The 16,446-nt window shown below is 45.1% G+C and overlaps 1 protein-coding gene across 2 annotated transcripts in view; it reads left to right on the plus strand.

The window, feature by feature from the left end:
* Nucleotides 1-224: 224 nt before the first annotated feature.
* LOC147685021 (uncharacterized) overlaps nt 225-16,446 on the plus strand; it is a 36,925-nt gene continuing 20,703 nt past the window's right edge. For both annotated transcript variants that reach the window (XR_015300671.1, XM_086940919.1), the window contains exon 1: nt 225-292. The gene's annotated coding sequence lies outside the window, so the exon portion shown is untranslated. The remainder of the gene's footprint in view (nt 293-16,446) is intronic.

The following is a 16,446-nucleotide window of genomic DNA, read 5'->3' on the forward strand; positions in this document are numbered from 1 at the left end:
CACAAATTGGAGGAGTGGCTGAAAGGTACTTCTACACCGAAAGACTCTGCAGCCAATGAGCACCTTCGAATTACGTGCAGGGTACAAAGCCTGGTTGATGCGATGCCAGTGCTCCAATCCTACGCCACCTTACGTGCTATGAACCCTCTCCTTCCTAGACACTCTTAGAAAATGTTCAGACGCGGGATTGGTCGTCATGTTACCCGGAAGTGGAAACATAATAACCAAAACGTCAATCCTAAATGATTAATTACGGAGAGCAAGTATGATGTTGAAGGCACCGACGGTGTGTGTAAGTAGAGGATGTACTTCTCTTGATGGCAGCTTTTACTCTTGCCTGCTTAGTGCTAGTCAAGATTGGTGGATTTCCACAATGGAAACATCTTTCCTGTCTCCGCTCTCTCTCTCCCGGTTAGCTCCACGACCCTTCCACCTGCTACAAATGAAGTACGGCAGGGTGCACCTTAGAGCTACACATAACCAGCAGGGAACTGCTTTACTTTAATATATCAGCACATGAAGTGCTGCTATCGCTGCCTTTCCACTTACTCCGCATATAAACAAACGGCCCTTCAAGTGATATGTACCCTGGCAGTGGGTGTTTGTCGACCCCTTGGGCTAGTCAGTCACCATGTCGGCTTCGCCTTTGCTGTCGGGCTTGGCAAACATTACCTCCAGTTGGGGTACGTATCGCAGATTTGAGTTTCATACCTTCCGGTTCGCCTTTTCAGCAGCATAGGGTTTGGGGTAACAGAGAAGCAAATAAATTATTCTGAATGTCATCGTAGATATTTAGGGAAAATGCAACTTTTGATAAGAGTACTTCAGGGGTCTTGTTAATTATTTTAACTCCATTCCTGGAATATTCTGGCTCAGTTAATACTTTCCCGGATATTTTTATAAGTTGCAGTGCCCAGGGGAAGGGGTAGGGATGGGAAAGGTTGTGATTCTGGTGGGGTAGTGGGATGGAAAAGAGTGCAAATCACATGTAATACAAGCGCACATTAATCGTGTGCCGAAAGATACACATTAAAAACCACATTAAAAATGAAAGTACATTGAATCTGTACTAGTCTGCATGTAACATATTGTAGTGTAGTTCCTATATTCCCAATAGGCTCTGCACATTGGAATAATATATCCTGTAGCTTAGACGTAGGACTGAGGTCTACTAGGTCTCTACCGGCTATATTGGACTTTATTGTGAGTGCCAGCTAGCTTAGAGGTCACTAGAAACTTTCTCGAATAAACAAGAAGGGATTAGTTTCTGACAACCGCATAAAACATGACAACTTTGTTTCCCAAGAATAAGAAATCAAATCTCTATAGAGTCGCGGAAACAATAGATAACTATTTCACTCAGTCAATCGTGCATGCTTAATTTCACCAGAGATGCAAGAGAAATAGAGACAGGCGTTTTTAATAAAAAGGTATGTATTGAACAGTCTTCTTTCTCAAGCATTGAAAATGAACTGCTACAATAGTAAGGCTTACTATGAAGTACAATGCATATAATACGAACAGTATTATAAAGTAGTACTGTAAAAGCATGATATGGTTTCTAAGCTATAAAGTGCGTAAAAATGTATAAAATACATACAGTGATAAAAGTATGACTAAAATACTCAACTGGTGCTTCTAGAATACGCCTACCCCGGTGTACCTAACCTAAGTCTGGTTAGAGGGAGGGAGTATAAGAGGAGAAGTTTAAGTCTAGGAGTTCTCTGCCAGGAATCTGATTCCAATAATTCTCTAAGAGGTCTAATCAGCTCTGTACCTTTGTTCTAGAATGAAGGAGGTCTTGTATCTCGTTCCCGGGACTCGATTTCCCAGATACCCGCAAGGGTAGCCTGGAAACACTGGAGCTGGATTTCTTGGCAGGAGAAATGAGAGTCTCGCAGTGCGTCTGCTGGAGGGTCGGCTTCCTTCGGCACTTGCTGCTGTAGGGCGTCGGGCAAGTAGATAGTCGATCTGCTCCAAACCACCGTGTGTTTGTTTAGGCAAATCAAGGCATATTTATACTTTGAAGGTGCCGAGTTTGACGCATGTTTGGACTTAATAACGTCACTCAAAGGCTAATTTCTTGGAAAACGCCGGGAGTTCTAGGAGAACTTAATATTCAAGCAGGGAGAATTCCCGGGCTACTGAAGGCGGGTTTTTCCAAGAAAACGTTGTTAATTCTTGGAGCTTAGTGGAAGTATCCATGCCGTATTTGGGCTGTATGGTTGAGGCCAAATATGGTAATGATTTCTATGCCTATATAAGGGAATGATAAAGTATACCTATATAAGGGCATGAATCGGGAAATTTATACTAGGGTCTGAGATTCATTTACAACAATATAATAGCTCAGTAATTCAAGTACTGTAGGCAAGACTGGCATTGGGCAGTTGTCGACGTTTCAACCCTCTTCAAGACGTGGGCCACATCGGGAGCCTTACAATGGGGGGTCTTATTTATTTATTTATTTATTTTTTACATTTGTATGGCGCACAGCTACCCAAAAAGGGTTTCCCGGCGCCGTCGGGGTGGTGATGTCTGAACTGGGGTGGCAGAGTGGGCTAAAGAACGGTGATAAATTAAACCCAGATCTTTTGACTGGGTGTGAGTGTGTGATTGATTCAGATGCTCCGTCCATCACCACCCCCTTTTGTACCGCTTTTGGCCGCCATAAGTGTGGTAGGGTATGCTCAGGCGTGAGTCCCTTGCTCACTTTGCCACTGGATTCAAGTAAGCCGGGCTGAAGACGGCTGGAATGCCAGAAACCGGTTCTCGGAAGCTTGTTTCCGGTCCAGGGAAAATATGGCTAGGCAATTCGGGCTGGGCTGTTCCCATGAGGCACAGGGTCAGACTGAAATGCATATAGCCATGTCTGAACTGGGGTGGCGGAGTGGGCTAAAGAACGGTGATGGATTAAACCCAGATCTTTTGACTGGGTGTGAGTGTTTGATTGGTTCCGATGCTCCGTCCATCACCACCCCCTTTTGTACCGCTAATTAAAATCCAGCCAATCTTATGGCACAAAATATTGGCTCTCATTCTGTTGTGGCTTTATTCTGCCAATTCGCTCTATATTGGCCTTCCCCGCTACCAGATAAAAAAGCTGCAGACTATTCAGAATGCGTCCGCTAGAATGCTACTAGGTGTTCCGGGGAGTTCCAGAATCAAGCAGTGTCTTCACGATTTCACTGGCTGCCTGTGGACCGGCGCATTTTATTTAAGGCATTAACCATTGCTCATGGTGCCCTCTACACGTCTGGACCCCTGTACCTCAGGAGGCGTTTTAATTTCTTTGTGTCATCTAGACACCTCCGGTCCACGGGACAATGCCTTGTTGCCATTCCACGCTACCGCCTTGCCAGAATGGGAGGGAACTCCCTCTCTGTTAGGGTGGCCAGGGCTTGGAACAGTTTACCTTTTGAGCTCAGGAATAATCACGATCTTAGGCTGTTCAAGAAGCAGCTAAAAACCTTGCTTTTTGATTAATTTGTTGGCCGCTTTTTTCACATCTGCTTTCTCCTGTATAGGCTTTCGCGCTGGGGCACTTCCAGGTATACGTGCGCGCTACAAATGATAGCTAACATAACATACCAGTCTTAATCGGGATATTATAACTTACTGCCTAAAGCTTGACAGGTGGCCATGTATTTCCTCGTTAAATACATCAAAAGATTTATGGCAGATATTGGTCATCTAGAATATTTCACCAAACCGGATAGTATCATACTAATCCCGAGAAAAACACTAAAGGTTGAATGCTTAACGTATCAAGTCTCAATCTGACTCTTAAATTAAATTGTTACTTTCACTGTTCTGGAAAACCAACTGTTATGTCATGCTTTGGGATCCAACCATACCGTAGGTATGTAACCGGGGACTTTTACAGGATGCTGTTAACTTGTGTTCGTCTCAGAATTTTCCACAGATTTACTAGCTTTCCTGTCATGAATGACTGGTCTAAATATCTCAGATTATGCCCATGCGATGATTTGTTTCAACAGTCTACATTGAACACACTTTTTTAGGTCTCGGCTAAGCGCGCGGAAGCGCGTTCTCGCCGAGAACCTTTTGTTGCCGTGTCTGCTTTCCAGGAGACAATCCTGGCCGCGCGCATCACCTTGGAGGCGATTTGAAACTGCCACGCGCACGCGAACGTGTGCTGTGACCAGTCGCTGTCTTCTGGGAAGCTCGAAACACCACACACGCATGCGCATACACACAGACACACACACAAGTGCCCATGCACGCACGCACATACATACAGAGACACACACCCCCCGCACACACGCGTGCACACACACACGAGTGCACCCAGCCCCCCCCGCCGTCGCACACATGCGTACACACACACGAGTGCACAGAGACCCCCAGCCCTTTTCAACTTACCGGGCCAATTTTGGGGGACTCCGTTCTCCGCACGCGGCAGGCACCGGGCATGTGCAACACTTGCGCAACCTCCTTCTGGCGGCTGGAGCTCTCCACCGCTCACAGGAGCCCCGGGCCGCGAGACGCTTTCACTCCGCCTGCCTCCTCTTCCGGTCCGGACGAGGCCCCGCCCCCGTCAAAGGCGACTTTGACTGACTTCCGGTGAGGCTGCGCATCGTTCGTGGCGCTTCAACTCTGTGCCTTCAAAATACCCCCTCATTCTCCCTCCCATTGTCTGTGCCTTCCCCACCCACGTGCCCTCCCTTCCGTCGTCTGTGCTGTCTCTCTGCCCACCTCTATCATCCTCCCTCCCGTTGTCCATGCCTTCTCCGCCCGCCCTCCCGTTGTCCGTGATGTTATTTCTTTTCTTTTGTATTTTTTCTTTTGTTTTCTTTCTATGGCTTTAAATAACTTCCTATATATGCCATGGCCCAAAGATAGTGGGTTGCTAGGGGGAGGTGGTAGAGATGCTGTCACGCCTCATGTGTCTGGCACTGCCAATGCCGGTGCATTGCAAGCACAACGTGTATTATTTCGGCTACCGAATGTGGATTTCACAGAGCTTCACACAGAAATCCTTTGAATTGCTGCCAAATGCTGCAGCGTGGCAACACCCAAAAACCCACCAAGGGCCACGACTAAGAGCAGTCAAAAGGACCGAGGACAAGCGGAAGGCGAGAAAGAGCATTCATATTATTTCACAGTGTTTCAAACCAGCCTCTGTATGTGAACTGCAATCATGGGGAGGCTGTGAAACCCTGTGCACGGTGGAACCTGACAGCACAGGCCAACAACGTCTTATTAATCTTTTCAATATCACACTGGCCTCCCACTGAAAAGATCATAATGGCATAACCAGCTGCTTACAGCTATGTCAAGGGACAATGCGCGTATCTAGATTTCATTGGATATTCCCAAATGTCGCTCTGCTTTTCCAGGCTTAAGAAAATAATGCTGGGCTCGTGAGTGAGTAACAGTGACTTACTTGGAGTACTCTGAAATTCTTTTTTTTTCTTTTCTTTTTATGGTTGTGGGGAGGGGGTGATTGGATTTGTGATGTAGTTCCCCGTTTATACGAAAAGGTGACTAGCCTAACTAAGCTGGTGAACAAATGAATGATAGCATAGCACTTGTGAACTTGGGGTCAAAAGTGTTTGCCAAGATGCTGCTAACATGGTTGCTAAAACAGATTGATCAAAAATCCATCGTAAGTAAGAGACAGGGTTTTTGCTGGATGCTTTATGATGCACAGTTGAACAATAGCCTGCTTCTTTAATAGTTAGCCATGAAGGCACTGACGAAGGAAAATCCACTCCAGTTCTTAGGTCTTGCATGTGCGAGTTATTGTATATAACAAGGGACCTGCAGCAAGCTCATTGCTTGCATTCGTTGGCTTCATTGTCACTCTTATTATTTGTGGCATTCTAATTGGCCAGCGCGTGAAGACTTCACTTCCTCTTCTTTCAGCAGGAGCATGGACCAAGTACTGACCTAAGTATACGTATTAGTGCTTCTCCTCCTACCTCGTTGTCCATGTTGCTTCTTTCACTCCCACCCCCCATTGTCCTTGATGCTGCTTTCCCCTCCTACCCCCTTATCCATGTTGCTTCTTTCCCTGCCATCCCATTGTCTGTGTTGCTTCTTTCCTCTACCATTCCTCTTTGTCCATGCTACGTCTTCCCCTCCTACCCCTCACCCTCCTGTTGTCCGTACTACCCATCCCCACCGCCATTAGAAAAAAATTATATAACACAACCAGTGCTGTCCTGTTGCCCTTTCCTTTCCACCCTGTCTCTTACTATCAGTATTGTTCAGAATCCTGTTGTCCGTGTTGCCACATGCACCTGCCATAAGAAACAAAACATATTCAAAAGAAGTGGGTGACCCAATAAACCCTTGCAAGCATCCTAGGACCGGTTTCTGGCTATCAGCCACCTTCAGCCAGGATAGCTTGACTCCAGTGGCTTAGTGTGCAAGGGACCCACGTCTGGGCATATACCCTTCTCATGAGGCACAGGGTCCAGGCTGATTTGCATATAGCCATGTCTGAACTGGGGTGGTGTGGAGTGCAAAAAAACAATGGATTTAGGCCCAGATCTCTGTACTGGGGTGAATGTATGACATTGTTTTGCATTCTGTCCATCAACTGTTGTTTTTGCATTTCTCACCCCGAATGGGATGGGCATGCTCAGACGTGAGTCCCATGCTCTTCACACCACTGGAGTCAAGCTATCCTGGTTGAAGGCGGCTGATAGCCAGAAACCGGTCCTAGGATGCTTGATTATGGTCCAGGAACGAAATGGCTTGGCAGTTCGGGCTGGAATGTTCCCATGAGGCACAGGGTCAAGGCTGATTTGCATATGGCCATGTCTGAACTGGGGTGTGGAGTGAAAAAAAACAATGGATTTAGGCCCAGATCTCTGTACTGGGGTGAATGTATGACATTGTTTTGCATTCTGTCCATCAACTGTTGATTTTGCATTTGTTCCCTGCTGGTGATCATTTTTTCTTGCCTCTGTTCCCTGCTTGTGATCGTTTTTTCTTGCCTCAGTTCCCTGGGGCATTACTGGGCAGAGATGGGCGTGTGGCTGACCTAGACTGAGGGATGTCTGTGTGGCTGTGTGTGTGTGTGTGTGTGTGTGTGTGTGTCTCTATGTGTGTCTGTGTGGCTGTGTCTGTGTGTGTGTGTGTGTGTGTGAGAGCTCTGTGTGTGTGTGTTTGTGTTGCTCTGTGTGTGTGTGTGCGTGTGGCTCTGTGTGTGTGTTGGGCTTTGTGTGTGTTGGGTTCTGTGTGTGTTGGGCTCTGTGTGTGTGGGTGGCTCTGTGTGGGTAGCTTTTTTTGTAGGTGCTCTATGTGTGGGTGGCTCTATGTGTGGGTGGCTCTGTGTGTGTGTGTGTGTGGGGGTGGCTCTATGTGAATGACTGTGAGTGGCTCTGTGTGGGTGGCTCTGTATGTGTGTGTGGGTGGCTTTGTGGGTGTGGGTGCAAATGCAATAGGTCTCGCATTTGTGAGAGAATAAGCTATTGGCATTGTAAATGACAATGCCATTTATTTATATGTTTTAAAAACATAAATAAAAATAATGTCATGAGCAATGCCAATAGCTCTAACTTTAACAATGCAGAGACCATTGCATTGTAAATGCTTGTTTTGTAAATTGTATTCTGCTCCCAGAAAAAGATGGATCTTCCCCATTCTAAAGACTCTGGGCTTGAGACAATGTCGACTAGCTTTTTTAATGCTACAACTTTTAAAGTATGACATTTTTACTAGCCCTTTAGTAATATATTTGAAATTTGTGATCAAATTTAGAAAAACAATGTGGAATATGAACCTGGATTTTAACTCATGATTTTTAACGTTACCATGTTTATGCTATGATATATTTACCAGCTCTTTAGTAACGTATCAGTAATGTGAAACAGATCTAGAAACATAATGTGGGGTTTGGACTTGGTTTTTAATTGAAGACTTTATATTCCTTTTAACCATGTTATATCAATGTGATTGGATTTCTATAATCATATTTGATAATATTGTGCTTTATGATTTTTATCCTAAATCGAATAAAGCTTATTTTGATTTGATTTGGCTGCTTTAGTCGACTGTAGTTTTAAAACCTGTGGTAAATAAAAACATTACCCTGTCGGAATTTCTATACTTAACCAAAAGGTCATGCATATAATGAGAGGCAGAGTCAGTGGTGTCCGATTCAAAAGGGCTTAACTCGAGTTAAGGGAGAATCGGGTTCCGTCTCCACTAAGGATCAGGAAGGATCGTCATCTGAACTTTATTCACAGAGTACATTATTTACACTTTAAACATACATTACATTGCATGGAGGAGGCGAAGCAAGCGAAAGAGAGAGATAAGAGCACATGGGCGAGAAAAAGGGCGTGTAAGAAGGCGTACACGTGGGTGTTCACTTGAGGAGTCATAGGTGTGTCATAGGTGGGTGGATACATGGGGGGGTCTGCATGGGCAGCTGGAACCTTTACCCTACTTATGTGCGCAACTTGGTCATGACGTGGAATTGACGTGTAACTGGGGAAGCTGGGGGGAGCTGACTTTCGTGCTAGTAGAGAAGCCTTGAATGTCAGGACGACCTGCACTTCTGGTATTATCTGATATCTTGAGTTTGGAGGATGTATTATCTGAATTAAAGGTCGCTCGAGCAAAGGTGGCTCATCACTAAGAGCCAGTGTGTGCATATATTTCATCGTGCATTGCGAGAGGCCATGGGTTTTCTATGGATGCGAGTTCTGTAAATCACTTGAATGGAGACAGAAAGGCTAGGCCCTATCTTCTGCAGGCGGATTATGTTTACCTTCTTCATTAAGTAGGAATGTGTTTCTGTGGAGCGGAGCAGATAACTGTAAGCAAAACACTGTCTTGGCAGGCCGGGCTGGGCACCTCTCGGCTGAGCAGGCAGTATGTGAGAGGTCAGGGATGCATAGCTAAACTGCAGCTTTCATAGTGTCAGGAGGCATGGAGCCTGAATTCAGCTGAGGCACAAAACGGGTTCATCTCGACTTATTAAACGTGCACCATGCAAGTGCATTGGCAACATAGGCCTCAGTGCAGAATTAACGTTTTTTTCATGGAGGGCTTGGTTACTGACATTCTAACGTTGAACGGAAATGCAGAAGCATTATTATTACAGGCATGAGAGGGGAAGTGCATGGTGACATGGACATACATAGGGTACACGCAGGGGACACATTGGCCACATAAAATTTCTATTTCCTCATTCCCTCCTTGTCCCCTACTGTGCCCTTTAGGACACATCTATATTCATGATACCATATATCTGATCATACAGCATCATTTGTTCGTCTTTCTTCTGTTGTATACGTGGGGGGAATACAGGCAGTGGCACACAAGCCGCAAATCGCCGGGCCACATTGCAGACAGAGACAGCAACTGAATATAACGAGCAGTATCATTCCTAGGAACGACAATACTTTCCATCCCCATGCTGATATCACATTCCAGAGCCAACCGGACCAAGTCCATGTGCCTGGGTTTTGATGTATCTCGTGAGCTATCTTGTGGAGTCTTGTTATAGCTGCATATACGGATGGCGCGTTATTAGGAATAAACACGCAACAACTGGAGCCGATCACTCTACAAGCCCCGCCCCTATCTGCCAGGATGACGTCAAGAACAAGGCGGTTCTGAAGAACAAGTCTCATGGCAGACTGCTCCTCTGTCAAGTTCGCCAGAGCAGATGCAGTCTCATTTACTACTGCTTCTAGAGTTCTTGTTAACCTACGTATTAGTTTACTGTTTTGGACGGGACCTATGAAAAAAAAGAATCCTTTATTGAAATCTGTATATTGCTCCAAAGCTGTCTCAGTCTGATCAATCACTGGGGAATCGGTCTCCCTCTTGTTTCTAACATGCACTAGTCGTGAATCTCGATGATAATGGGATGGGGCTAGAAAGACGGGTGGCAGCAGGAACGCTATATAACACGTCCCACCCCAGTCTAAGGGCAGACGTACATAGGCTGTCTGACCGCAAATGAAATAGGAATGGCGGGAAGCTTTGAAAGTAGACTTTCCTTTATCATTGAACTCGACTACAGTATTACAATCACTGTGTCCCAAATGCACTGACCCTTTCTTTCTAACGCACAATTCACCTTTTACTGGTAAGACTGATATGAACGGTGAACCTGTATTTTTCTCGGACTGGACATTCAGAATCATAAAGTTAAGGGAAGCATTTCCTTGCTCGTACACTTCATTTTCTAGATCGGTCCCTTTCCTCTGGGGAAGACCGTCTTCGTCTGGAAAACATGCCTTATTCATTACTTTATTCAAATCTCCCCAGATCCAATCACCCTGGGAAACTGTGAACTTTCTGTCTTGTGATGACATTAAAGCAAACCATGCTCCGCACGAACCATTGTGCGAGAACGGAAAAGGAAAAAGGGGCAGAACTCCCTTCGTTTTCTGATAAGGTGGGAGTCGGCCACATACCCAGCAATTCGTTACATTGCTGGTCTGATGAGAATGGTGCAACATTCGAATAAAGGTATTGTTGCGCAGTGCTAGTCGATATGACAGTTCATGGGGTGGCAGATCACTGAATGTGTGCTCTACAGTGTCATTAAAGGGAGAGTGTATATGTGAGGCAATAGGAGGAAAGAAAACATGTAGTGTCAAGCTGATACATATAGTCGTTATACTTAGAAGAAACATAATAATCAGAGTTACTATACATCTACTGCGTAAAATCTTACAGTATTTCTCTCTCATCTTGCTCTTTTTGCTATTCTGGTCTACGATCTTATACATGTCAGGAACCTGTCTAACCGATTCACCACCGAGTGGACTTAAACAATTAAACGCTGTCTGACTTACTAGACCGTAATTTAGACCTATACTCCTGTTGCGGAGTCTTTTCTAGCAAAGGTGTTTTTGAATCATTATTGTCGGGGCAGTCCTTAATTTTTATCAGAGTTCCGGTATCTCCATGGAATTTTTTAATATGCTGGGCGTGGATCCAGCCTTTACGTCCCTCGACCTTGACGGCAGTCCTCGTGGTAAGCAGAACTAACTTCGGTGTTCTCCAGCGGGGCTCAAGAGGGCTTGAACGATCAAAATTTCAGACAAAAACCATATCCCCCGGGACGATGGTGTGTTCTTTGACTTGGGTGTTGTCGGGGAAGGCGGCGGCAACCTGTGAACGACAAGAGAGTAGTGCAGACATCAAGGAAGCCAGGTAATCTGTCAGCATGTTACTGTCAACATCAGTAATTTTCTTTGGCATGGGCGTACCCCACATATTCGGTGGTCTACCAAAAACCACTTTGTAAGGGGACAGGCCTGTTCTGGAATGAGCTACCATACGCATGTAAAAGAGGGCAACCGGCAAGGCTACCATCCAATCCACGCCTTTTTCTGCACAGACCTTCGCTAATTTTGTCTTAAGGGTCTGGTTATGACGCTCGACGAGTCCAGCTGCCTCTGGGTGTCGTACACAATGAAATTTCCACTGGTATCCTAACAGAAGGGACACTTGTTTCATTAATTCAGAGGAGAATGGCTGACCGTTATCTGAGTACACGACACGGGGCAATCCGTACCGTGGGAAAAACTCTCGTACCAATTGCCTGGCGGTGGTCAAAGCAGTATAATCTGGGACTGGGTACGCTTCTGTCCATCTAGATAGTGCACATACAACTACTAGGACATATTTGTATCCTCTACATCTGTCCATCTGGATATAATCCATCTGGAGGACTTCAAAAGGATGGTCAGGAGGATGAAATCCACCTTGTTCCACCGGAATACCTTTGCCTGGATTGAACTGGCAACAGATCATACAGGTGCGTACTTTCTGTTTCGCTGCTGCACGCAGGTGCTTGTTAAACCAAATATTCTGTAAACTGTCTAGCATTGCCTTTTCTCCCAAGTGTGCTGGACTATGTGCTGTGTTTATGATGACTTGTACCATAGAGTCTGGGAGAAACCATGTAGCTTTGCCTTTAGTCATCTAACCCTGGTCAGTCTGGACCCCTCCTTGTTCAGTCCATTTCTTTATTTCGTCTGGAGTGGCATGCGTCTGTATATCGAGTACATCTTGTGAGGGATCCCTGACTGTCATGCTGTTTGTCAGTGATGGTACTTCTGTCTTTGTCGTGTCTGTTGGTGTCTGGGCTGTAAGTTTAGCTGTTCGGTCTGCCAGGTCGTTACCCTGGGAAATGGTGTCTGTAGCTTTCGTGTGTGCTTTGCATTTCAGAATTGCTATGGCTGTAGGCAAATGTATTGCTTCTAACAGAGCCTGAATAAGGGGACCATGCTGAATTTTGGCCCCATGAGAGGTCAGGAAACCTCTCTCCTTCCATAACACTCCGAAGTCATGAACAACCCCGAAGGCATACTGAGAATCTGTATATATGTTCACTTTCAAGTTCTTGGCTCGTATGCAGGCTTGTGTCAGAGCGATGAGCTCTGCTGCTTGTGCTGACAGTGTGTCTATTCTTTGTGTCTCTATGACTTCAGTATCAGTGGTCACGGCATATGCGGCCACTAACTCTCCTGTGCTTGTTCTCATGCATGAACCATTTACATAAAGTGTCAGGTCAGGGTCTGGCAGTGCAATGTCTGTCAGGTCTTGTCTTGGTTTCGTCACTGTATTAATTACTTCCACACAGTCATGTGGTGCAGTGTCCACTGTGCTTGAGGGCAAGAGTGTAGCAGGGTTAAGAATGTTGCATCGTCTGATCTCTATGTGTGGCTGAAATAACGTCAGTTCATATCCTGTCAGTCTCGCTACAGTCAGATGCTGTGTCTGTGTCCTGTTCAAGAGAACTTCCACTGCATGCGGAACCTGTACTGTCAAGGGGTGTCCTAACACTATGGAATCACTCTGTCTTATTGCTAGGGCTGTTGCTGCAACTGATTTCAGGCACGCAGGCAGAGCCTGGGCCACTGGATCCAATGTACTAGAAAAATAAGCACAAGGCTTGTGTTTTCCTGCTTGATCTTGTATAAGGACAGATAATGCTGTTCCATCTCGTTCAGTGACAAAAAGCGTAAAAGGCTTGCTGTAACAAGGAGTCGCTAAATCTGGTGCTTGACATAAGGCTTTTTTCAATTCTTCAAATGCCAGGGTATGTTCTTGTGTCCAAAGGAGGACAGTCGAAGACGCTGCCTCCTGTGTTGTCAGCTGTATGAGTGGTTTGGCTAGATAGGCATACTGGGGAATCCATTGTCTGCAGTAAGAAGTGAGGCCAATGAAGGCTCGTACTTCCTTTTGTGTCTTGGGCTGTGAAAGGTTAGCAATTAACTGAATACGTTCTTGTGTCAGCTGTCTACCCCTCTTGGACAGCAAGTGTCCAAGGTACACCACTTGCTGTGCACAGAATTGCAACTTCGAAGGGGACACTTTGTGTCCCTTTTCTGCCAGAAAATGCAAAACTGTCAGTGATGCATGTTCGCAGTCTGGTTCTGTTCGCGCTGTGATCAGGATATCGTCTACATATTGGAGCAGTGCAGTGTTGGCAGGCATGTGAATACTGTCTAGTTGTCTCTTTAATGCTTGGCTGTAAATACTAGGACTTTCTGTACAACCTTGAGGAGCTCTCGTAAATTTAAAGCTTTGTCCATTTAAACTGAATCCGAAGAGGTATTGGCTCTCTGGGTGAATTGGAACACTGAAGAAGGCGTTCTTTAGGTCAATTACAGTAAAGAACGTCGCCTCGGAATCAATTGCAGTCAGGAATGAATAAATGTCTGGGACCACTGGGTATTGAGGGATTATGCATTTGTTCAGTTCTCGAAGGTCAATCACTAGTCTGTAGACTGGTGGTGCATTAGGGTCTGTTCGTTTAAGAATAGGGATGACAGGTGAATTACATACATTCGAGTCAGTCTCTACTACCACTCCTTGTGCAATGAGTTCGTCAACAATTTTCAGTAAGGCTATTACGGCATCAGGTGGTAACTTGTATTGTCGGATGCGTGGCAGTACTACTCCTGGTTTGATAGTGACACGGTGTGGCGTAATGTGCATGTAACCTAGGTCAGTTGGACCTTGTGCCCATAAATGCTGTGGTTCATTCTGCAGTCTGTGGTCAAAATCTTTCAACACATAATGTCCTTTAAAATCACGTAAGAACAATCGTACTCCTTCCGGAGAACAACATATAACTGCTCCTAGTTCTTTCAGTGTCTTTATACCAAGCAAATTTTCTGGACATAACTTAGTAAGTAACAAGTCAGTGGTACGAGACAATGGACCGACTCCTAGGGAAACTGGCTTTGACACTTCATTAACAATAGGCTTTCCTGAAAATCCCAGGGAAACATTCTGTGAGCCTGAGAGGGGTGCCCCTGGAACCTCGTCATGGCTGATGGTAGTTCTGCTCGCCCCTGTGTCAATCAAAAATTTTCTGTCTTTTCCCAATACACGGCTATGTACATAGGGACCTTCTTGATCTACAGGAATCTCAATAAGGGGCTAGCCAACCTCCCTCTCTAGGCTGTTTCATGAGAACTGTTGGAATTCTGGATAGCCAGACTGTGTGTACTGGTACATTTGTTGTGTGGCTTGTTGTGTGGCAGCTGCTGGTGGGGGTGGGAAATTTGCTACTGTCTGTTGCGTGTTCTGTGGGGTGCTATTCTGTCTAGGAGGATGCGGTCGTTCCTTTGTCTTGCCTGTAGCTATATTGTGTTTCAGGACAGCACATTCATTTACATAGTGACCTGGTTGCTTGCAGTAATTACAGTTCTCTTTAACAGGTGTCGTGCCCTTTTTATTCGTATTAGCTGGTACCGATTGTGCAACCAGCACTTTCATTTTCGTGTCTTTCAAGCGTCTCTTTTCATGATCCTGTTCCTCTCTGATTCTGTTCTGGTGATATTGTAACATTTGCAACATTTGGGAAGGGCTGTTTGCTTGCCAGGTACTCTCAACCTTCAGCACCCTATTCTTGATCGGGGGTAAGGAATTCTCTACTAATTTGCTCACAAAAAGATGTGGATATGATTCACTACTTGGCTTAAGGCCACTATTAATAGAAAAACATTTCTCGAATCTAGAATAAAAATCACTGGTGTCCTCGTCTTGTTTCTGTTTACAGGCTGAAATAGCATCCTAATCTTCCTTTTTAGTAATCAATAATCTCGGCAGGACCTGTATCAGGAGTTCAGGTAGGGCTTTAGCTTTTTCCCCAAGACCAACACCAGGGTGCCGGCCTTTATCCTCTGTTTCCAATTCTGCCCAACTTAACTTTTTCTCTCCCACCTCCCAGTCTTTCTCTTTAAGTTTTTCGTAAATACCAGCAGGCAACAGTACTTTCAATAATTTTATAATGTCAGCATACGTGTAATCTCCGATGCAGAGGATGTCTTTTAATTCACGATGGGTCTTTATCATGGCAGGGCAACATCTTTTTCATTTCCAGTATTTCTATTTTCGTCAAGGGTGTGTAAACGTACACTCGCTGAAGGTCACCCGCTGCATTTTTGACGGGATGCACCTCTCGTAGGGGGTTCTGTCTGTCTATGTGTAAGCTCTTTCTGTCGTGGTGTGGGGCAGGAATCATGCACGTGGTCAGAAAAGTCAAGTACTTATGTCGTTGGTCCAGAATGACATTAATTAATTCAGTACCTAGGTCTATCCATCTATCTAGAAGTATATCGTCCAGTAATTTATACAAGGGACCGGGATCAGAATATTGACTTTCATACAACGTTATCAAATGTTGAACCATGTAAATAACAGCCAAGCGCTGTTCGTTCGGCGGAAGGCTCAAAAAGGTCTGGGCCATTACATCACTGTTATATATATTAGAATTAGACACCAATTGAACGGCTGACCGGGCTAATTCCTGTTCGTGTGAGGTGTGTGGTCTATCGCACTCTACCCGTCTTTTCAGTGCGTTCTCAGTAGCTTGGAATAGATTTTCGAGGGAATATCTTTCCTCTATAGGAGGTCCCTTTTTGCGGTAGTCGAGGCACTTGGGCCTGTCAAACTGCCGTGCTTTACCTACATAATTTATTTTATTTATTTCCTCAGTTTCGGGCTCTCCATCTTCTGACTCATCTTTCCCGTCAGACTCTTTCCTGTGTAACTTTAAGATCTCTTTTCGTATTTTCCTGTACATGCATTCTGTCTGTCCCTGTTTATCATGCCGACCAGTAGCTATGTTGTCACTCCAATCTGTCAGACCTCTATTTACTCCTTTGTCTGGTTGGTCTTGTTCCCTGATCAGACAGTTAATCAAAAAACATAAAAATCATGCATTTAACCTCCACTTTTCTTTGTTTCATGGCTTCTTCTATACTCTCTGGTCCCTCCCCCGTTCTAATGAATTTGTATATTTTATCTAAATTTTCCTTCATACCTGGTAGTGTGATCAAATAGTCTACAGCGTGTCTCAATCTTGGTGAGTGCACGAGCATCGCACCCTCACCTGGTACTGGATCGTATATACAACGTGAAATAGTTACATTATGCTTAAAGGGGGATGCTGTCATTTGTGGCGTTCGTTGTAGCCCTAAC

The sequence above is a fragment of the Lissotriton vulgaris genome, chromosome 10 (genome assembly GCF_964263255.1).
Source record: "Lissotriton vulgaris chromosome 10, aLisVul1.2, whole genome shotgun sequence".
Lineage (NCBI taxonomy): Eukaryota > Metazoa > Chordata > Amphibia > Caudata > Salamandridae > Lissotriton > Lissotriton vulgaris.